We start from the raw sequence: 8,371 nt of genomic DNA on the forward strand, positions 1-8,371 counted from the left end.
ATGGGGAGGAGCGCTCGTAGTCATGCCCCGAGGATGTAGCCATATCGATGAACCTCATTAACAAATATCGGTGTCGTGCCTCGTGTGATTGCTTGGTCCTCGATAGATCGATGATGACCTTGGATTTATTCTAACAAGTGGTATCATAAAGAAGGTTTAGGGAGGTCGCGGATCATTGATCTAGAGGATGGATTGTCGTCAAGTTTCGGTACAAAGACGATGGAGGATGGATAGTCGTCAAGTTTCGGTACAAAGACGATGTGCGGAAATGATGTTCCGCGGTGGTCGTTGGATGCGCTATCGACGAGATCGAGATAAGCAGCAGGCAGCATGCATTGGTGAGTTGCGTCAGCGGGCGGCTAGATCGGTTCAGTCGATTGAAGCGGCGGCGGCATGTTCGAGAGGACTCGGCGAGATCGGTTCGATCGAATCGGTCGGCGCATGGTACGCGCGGATCAGCCGTGCAGTGGCAGGAATCCCGTGGCGACGAGTGGCATCGGAAATTGCCAGGCGGGGCTGGCTTGTGCAAGGCACGCTAAGGGCCAGGAGGGGCCTGCAGGTGTGTGGCTAAGGCGGCCCAAGTTGGGTGGCTGGCGCGGCTGCGCAGGATGCAAGCCGAGCGACGGAATAGGCCACGGCGCACGCGGCTGGGACGGTTGGTGAGGCCGGCGTGAGTGGCATGCCGTGCAGGAAGACGTGGATGAGTGCATGCAGGAAGCTGCAGACTGTGCAAAGCCAAGGATACTGTGAGATTTGTTTGAGAAAAAGGTGCAGTTCTTGTGCGTGCTTGGAGGAGCTATTAGTGGACCAAGACAAGAGAAGGAATTGTGCGGAGGGATCACCTGGTCAGGTTTGCATGGAAATTTCTCTTTGTGGGTCATGTTTGCTAAGAGTGCTTGGTGCGTGTATGTTAAGGACGGCCGCACGCGCATAAGGCTTGGAGGAGCCTGGAGTGCGCTGTGGCAGGATCATGCAAACACAGGGCGTCAAGCAATGCATAGAGATGTGCGGGCGAACACGATGCAGGGTGGAACATGGTTGCAGTCGTACAAGTTCGGCTGGGTCGGACATGACAGTCTGATGGATCGACGAGGATGTCGGTCAAAGCAGAAGACGGTGGTGATTTCAGCGACGACGACATAGGAGCGTGATGCTGATGGTGGCCGACTTCTGGGCGTGGAAACACGTGGTGTGGGCCTGAGGGCTTGTGCGGCTTCGACAGACTATGGCGCGGGGTTGATTCAAGACGGTGCACATGAGAGCTTGAACTCGACAGGTCGCGGGAGGGTGGCACGTACAACCACCATGGAGTCATGTTGAAGGTGGAGCTGGAGTCTGACGGAAGACTTCACTCTGTGCTGATGGAGGGCTACGGTGTAAGATGTCGGAGAATCGAAGCCTATTTCTGTGGGATAGCGAGAGACACATGGATCGGACTAGGGCCCAATGGTCTGATGGAGAAGTGATACTCGGCATCGGTCGGTGGTGATCAGTGGTTCTCTGCAGTAGGGGTTTGAGTGGTGCGGGTTCGCGACCTAGAAGACTCGATCAGGACAGCAGAGGCTCGACATGGTGAAAGCGGTGAGGCGTGCGGTAAGCACGGGACACAGCGACAGGTCAGAGCACTGGTGGTCAGACATGTGGTCAGACAAATTGTGCATGAGGTGCTGAAGCAGCGTTGACGAGTACCGGATTCAAGTTGGTGACTGGGTCTATCGGTGCCGGAAGATGGACATGAGTTGACCATGCAGAATCTGAGAAAGTGGCAGAGAGTCTGAAATTGTCAAAAGCTGAGAGAGTACATGGCCGTATATTCTGTGGTGTTCAGTGCACATGGTAAAGTGCGGATGACAAATACAGAAGGAGGCGGAGTGCTATAGCTGTGGGACATGCCGGAGACTATCCGGAAGAAGGGTGAGACAACTGCGAATTTGACTCAGGGTGACACAAGGCAACGGTGAAATTCCTTCAAGTTTTATACAAGCAGTCAAGAAAGAGCAATGACGTGGTGTCCAATATGTGAGTTGTTCATTTTCATGCAAACATTGGTCGGTGTGTGATGGCGTTGAACGGATTCTCCGAAAGTTGGGAGCACAAAGTAGAGTAATGGGGAACTTAATTTTGCTTAAGTGTTGATTGTGAAGAAGACAAGAAGGGACTACAGTTGCAGGTGGAGTCACATGGAGTCTGGGAGTAGCAGCGGTGCTCATGGCGTATCTCAAGTCCATGGTACATGGAGGTTCGACGCACGGACGAATTCAAGGTGGTGGAGAATATTCGCCAAGGTGGAGTTTGTTAGAGTTGTGTCGGATATTATTGTACAAGTTAGGTTACAGTTGAACTTGGAGTCATACAGTGTAGACAGGATATGGAGTCGTGTCCAAGTAGGACACTTGTATCCTAGGCCTCTCATATATAGCGGGGGTAGACACATGATGTAATCTATGCCAACATAATAGCACATGCACACAGGGGGAGCCGGCGCCTGGGCGGCCGGAGGTGCGGTATTGTAGCGGTGTCATGGGAGGAGCGCCCTAGTCATGCCTTGAGGATGTAGCCATATCGATGAACCACGTTAACATATCTCGGTGTCGTGCCTCGTGTGATTGCTTGGTCCTCGGTAGATCAACAGTGGCCTCGGATTTATTCTAACAAGGATTGTTGGGTTTAGTCCCACATCTGTTATGGCAGGAGACATAACACGATTTATAAGGGTGGGGATGTCCCCTCCTATCAGGCTAGTCTTTGGGGGAAGAGGGCCCAAGGCCTCTCATAAATCGGGGAGAGGGCCCAAGGACAATCACATGAGATTCATGTAGTGCCTTACTTACATGTTGAGAGAAATTGAATACCTATTTGATTTAGAAAGAGTGAGATAAGGTCAAGTATCGGATCTCTAACCAACATTTGGTACCTCTTGAATGAGATTTCTCACAGACATGAGCCTTCCTCATCATATTTTGGTACAACAACTAGGATTGATGGCGAGCCTGAAAGCCTTGCTTCTGGGGCTAATTTCATAAACAACTTGTTCTATCTCAAAAATCATTTAGGAATGAATAAGAATTTCGTTAGATTTCGTACACAAGGTAATGCATCATATCTCCGTTAAAGGCTCATTTTCTCCAATCTTTGAATTTCTGTAAAACGCATTGGCATATAGAGAACGGGTTTCTGGCATGACCAAAATGAACTTCACATATCCAATCGAACATATAAACCACTCTAGCCAACCCGCCATCCCAGAGCCATAGACGTTTCCAGCGAATCCTGTACGCTCAATCTACCTCGCTGGCATTTTTACCGTACCTTCCATCGACCTGGTTAATATCTGGACACTCGTTCTTCTGTACGCTGCATAGCTGGGCTAGAGTCACTGACGCGTGGGCCAGCCTTGCACGCGGGCCAGCCTTGCAGCGACAGCGTGTGTGCATGCCCTATGTCCGGGTGAAAGACTGGGCGATCGATCGTGGGTTGCCAGGGGCGTTCGTGGGTTGGATGGGCGTTTTTTTACCGTCCTCGTTTGCACCACACATGAAAATATCTCCTCTCTTGCCTTCTCCCCCGTGCTCTCCGCCCCTCCCCCGATCCCCTCCTTCCCTACCATCGCGCCGCCGGCTCCACGCAGCGGCCGACGCGGCCTTCTCTCCCCGGCGCTCGAGATGCAACAGCGGGTGCGGCAGTTATCGGTCCAGCCGGGTTGGGCGCAGGTCGCCGGCATCACTCACTGCGTGCCGTGATTCTGGATCGGGCGCAGATCTTTGCGCTCCCACCTCTCCTCCTCCTCCTCTCTCTCTCTCTCGTGCCGCCATCGTTGCAAGGAGCAGGGGAGATAGGTGCCGAGGACAAGAAGCAACGGGTTGGTTGCGGTGGGCTTGAGCTGCTGGGGAGATGGAGGAGGCCGTCGTGGTTCGTCATGGAGGCGGCTCCCCCGGCAAGCTGGTTGAGGTACGTGTGAGATCCGTTGGTCCTTCATGACTGTGGTTGTTCGTTCTCCTCACAGACCATGTGTTTCCTCTTTTCTCCCTCAATGTGCTGGGGAATACATCGTTGCTATATATATGCTGAAAATTAATACGATTTTTCCTTGGCACAATACATAATTTGCAATGAGATGGTAGTACATCAGTGTATTTACAGGAAAAAACAATGGTCGTATATATGCTGAAAAGAATTAAGGCTGAAAAGAGCATTCATCTACTATTTCTTGATGTATGTTATCGTATATTGCTTCTCTACTTGCTCAAAATCAAATTTGCATCTATGAAAAGGTAAGAAGTTAAGGCCAGCGAGATGGCAGTAGATTGGCATGTTTACAGAAAAAACAAATAGTCATGCAAGTTTGAAAGAACAATCTGTTTACTATTCCTTGCTATATGCATATTTCCCATCTTCTTCCTTCAGAATCAAATGTGCATCTACTAAAGGATAAGAAATTAAGGCTGCAATCTAAGAATACTTTTATTTGCCATTCTGAATTTCTATCACAGCACGGAGGAATGAGGAATAGATAAATGAGGCATGGCGTAAGCGTAGGGGTCAGCCAGGGCACGACGCAAGAGTCTGCCCATCTCCTCTCAAAGTTAGTTCTTGCTCTTGTCCCTACTACCTCGCCTGCCATCTCTCTAATAGAGTATTTTATTTCTGCAATGTATTATATTCTTTGAAGCAATTGCAAATTTTTCATAGCTTCTTGGCATACTATGGATTGAATTCTTTGCGAGAACAAGCAAAAGATGGTAGCAGTTTCTTTCAGATATTTTTTCTCTCCTCTGCTCAGTGCTTGCCTCAATCATGTTAATTCATAGCGATATAGTTTGTCTGTTCCAGGTTTGTCTGACAGAGGAAGTCAATTGAGGAGTATGTTGACACCAGAGTCCAAGACCATGGGTGAAGCATTTTAATGAATCTGTTGTTTTGGTAAGTTTCTTGCATTCTTAGGATTTAAAATAACTGCAAGGATTGTAGAGTTCTAATGGTTGTGTTGGGTGTGTGCGGTGGCGAGGCTGAGCAGATCAAACTGTACGCTTGGACCATGACTAATGGTGTGCCAATGTGGTGGTGACTGCCACACTCACACAGATTCTTGGTACTCTCTGTAACCTGCAGATGATGGGTGGCGAATCCGGCAACCACAGATCCATTCCCCTGCATAATTTTTGTTTTTTCATTTGATTTGGTACAAGGCCTACTCAGAATGGGTTCCCTGATCTCAAAATTGTCAGTTTTCTTGCCTTTAGTTTATAGGTACCTTAACAAATACATGTATTTACCATATTGGCAGTCATCACCATACGGCATTCATTCTTCAGGATCTCATATTTGAGGTTAGCAGTTCGAATTAATGTGAGAGCTTGCATGTTTATAGTTCTAACTAGCTTTTAGTTTAGCGTAGGATAAGTCTTCCATGAATTCTTAGTTAGCTATTTATTGTTGCTGGCTGTGCATGACACTGCAATTTTTTCATAATTTTCTTCAAAGGTTAACTATTTTCTTATCTACAATTAACTGGTTGTTGCTCCTAGCCGTTAGCAAGTCTGTCGTCCCCGACCACCCTCTCAGTCATCTATACAACTGTGGTTCATGCCTGCGTGCTATCCGCTCCTAAATTCTCACACCATGTCAGGTGTTTAGAAGTGATGATCATTGTGGTCTTTAGTTGTCATGGTTTTAATCCTAGCGCATGGGCTTTTGCAGGCTGGTCCAACCGGAGTTGGTTGATGGCAGGGGCTGCGCTCCGGCAACCGTATGGCTGAAGAAGGGATGCAAATGGAAAGAATTTTGAGATGCATAAACTCCCGTCTTTGAATCAGAAACAGAAGATTGTTAGTTTTCTTGTTTCTTAGTTATGCTACCCTGCTTCCACGTAGGTTTTACAGTGAAAAGCTGAAGAAGTTGTGACGGCGATGAAAGGACTGAAAGATTTGCTCGAAGCAAAGACATCTAGCCGAGATACATATGGTAAGAATCTTCAGAGGTTGACTTTATTTCACCTGCTATTGAGATATATACTTGCTCATAGGTCACAACTCAAGTTACTTCCTTACCTGCACATACAGTAGTGATAAGGTCGACATAATTTTTCTGAGAACCTATTTTTTTAATATGACAGCATTCTACCTGCCCTCTGTTCTCTTTTATGATATTTTTTGCTTTTCATACATTTTGTAGCAACGAAGAGGAGGGATCTTATGTAGAATATGCAACATCCATGGTGCTGAAGGTGTGCTATTAAGTCTCAGTTGCTCCTGCAAAATAGCATCTTAATAAACAAAGGATATGCACCGCCAAGCAGTTTGTTGTGTATTTTTTCCTTTCCAACGTTATGGGAAAGAAGTCCAAATAACCTCTGGGGTTTCACAAACCGGTCACTTTACCCCCTGAAGTCTAAAACCAGGTATTTAACCCCCTGAACTTTCCTAAACCATTTGAATCGCCCCCTAGAGTGGTTTTTGAGGATGGTTTTGGTGACGTGGCATGGTTGTGAGTACCACGTCTGCACGGTTCATCTCTTCCCTAACATCCTTAGGTCGTTGACCTTCACGCCGCTTGACCTGCACCCTGGCACTTAGGTCCCGTGCCAACAACGCGGCGGTGAGGTACTGGTCGGAAGCAGCACCAGCCAGTAGGCGGCTGTGTTCTGGCTTGCTTGCAATCTCGCTTTCCATCGCATCCCCCGTGCGCCGTAGTCTCCCTGGCAACACTCTCCGTGGCCACGCCCGCTTCTTCCTCTGCCGACAACAACTCATCAAGCTCACGCCGGTGCCACCTGCGGCTGCCGCGGGCATTTGACGACGTCCATTGTCAGAGCTAATCACAATTAGGTTAGTCCTATCCAGCGCAGACATGATCGCACATCTTCTTGTGTGTACGTGCATGCTTGTGCAGGAGGGAACCGATCCATCAGGTCTTTATGTGTACTGTATCTGATTGTATCCGGGGAGCTTGAGTTCTACGAGCTACGTGCTGATGCCATGCATCGACGTGATGCTTCCGGAGTGCCACGACACTGACTTGTGTGCTCGGAGGAGAATCCACGAAGCCGGATGCAGATCAGGAATGAGGTGCACATTGCCCCGTCACCAAAACCGCTCTAAAAAACCACTTTAAGCAGGGCTAGGGGCGATTTAGATGGTTTAGGAAAGCTCAGGGGGTTAGATACCTGGTTTTTGACCTCAGGGGGTAAAGTGGCCGGTTTGTGAAACACCAGGGGGTTATTTGGATTTCTTTCACCTTATTGATATGCCTGTTGCTCAAGGTGTTTTTACTTGTTTACCTGATTAACAAATGAATATAAATTTAAAACACAGGTTAATAAATTTAGCGCAGTCCTTGCTGATATCCGTATTATTATATGTTGACTTTCCTTTGAATAATATAAGTTGGTCTTGTTGCCGCAAATGATTGGATACGCTAAATTCTTTTTCATGCATACAAGTTGATTTGGTTATCCTGTAATACATTATTACGTTTAGTTAAAAATTTATGTTTTGTAATTCAGATAGGAAACAATGGTATGTGATAATGCCCTTGCTTCTGACAGAGGCTCTTCTTTTAGTCATTCATAGATGTGTGGGAGGGCTGGCCGTCCACCATTTGATGATAGTAGAACAGTTGTAATTATGACAAGACGAGAGGCAGTATTTTTTCTGTGTTTTCCTCCCGTTAATTCTGAAATACCTTCGACAGGAAAATGTTTCATGTTTTTGGTCTAACCCATCGTAAGCTTGTCTCGTGGATCCATCTATATGAGAACCTTCTCAGTGGGTGTCAAATGGTGAGTCTCAGTATGTTCTTTTAAGTTCAGTTGAGAAGTTCTTACGTGATATTTTAACTGAAACTTAACTATGTCATGGCTGGTACTTCATTTCAGACTCTTGGCTGAGTATAGATACTATGACCAGACCTTCGTCTTGATTCTTAATGCCTTCTTCGTTTTAGTCTCCATCTACATGTGCAATTCATTATTTTCCTAGAGATGTCTATATAACCGTATCATGCATTGTTTTTCTGCTATGTAAATAACACTTCCCTTGGCTTTGGCGGTGGTGGTGCAGGATTCGTCGCACGCCAAACAGAGCACCCGAGGAGAAGAGGAGGATGCTCTGAAGAGAGGAAATGATATGTTTTTTTTGTTTTAAGAGCAAGATAGAAGTTGATATGTAGTCCCCTGACTTCTATACTGATCCACAACACTTCACAAAAGAGTATATATCAACATCGTATGCTACAAAAAAGCAAAGTAATCTCTTTTAGTTCTTGGTTCAAATTCGTCTTCGCGCCAAATGGCGCGACAGGTCATCTAGTACAAGAAAGGATATGTTTTTTTTGTTTTAAGAGCAAGATAGAAGTTGATATGTAGTCCCTTGAC

The 8,371-nt window shown here is 46.9% G+C and overlaps 2 long non-coding RNA genes across 3 annotated transcripts; both read left to right on the forward strand.

The window, feature by feature from the left end:
* Positions 1 to 3,716: 3,716 nt before the first annotated feature.
* Positions 3,717 to 5,855, forward strand: LOC123074641 (uncharacterized). 2 transcript variants are annotated; one of them, XR_006436027.1, is made up of 4 exons: positions 3,717 to 3,948; positions 4,491 to 4,582; positions 4,817 to 5,327; positions 5,698 to 5,855. It is a non-coding gene; the product is annotated as an uncharacterized lncRNA (long non-coding RNA). The 2 variants fall into 2 exon arrangements; XR_006436026.1 differs by having other exon boundaries at positions 4,831 to 5,327.
* A 9-nt stretch (positions 5,856 to 5,864) lies between these two features.
* Positions 5,865 to 8,169, forward strand: LOC123074643 (uncharacterized). Its single transcript, XR_006436028.1, has 3 exons — positions 5,865 to 5,961; positions 6,172 to 6,223; positions 8,058 to 8,169. It is a non-coding gene; the product is annotated as an uncharacterized lncRNA (long non-coding RNA).
* The last annotated feature ends 202 nt before the right edge of the window (positions 8,170 to 8,371 follow it).

This window comes from Triticum aestivum, chromosome 3D (assembly GCF_018294505.1).
Source record: "Triticum aestivum cultivar Chinese Spring chromosome 3D, IWGSC CS RefSeq v2.1, whole genome shotgun sequence".
Lineage (NCBI taxonomy): Eukaryota > Viridiplantae > Streptophyta > Magnoliopsida > Poales > Poaceae > Triticum > Triticum aestivum.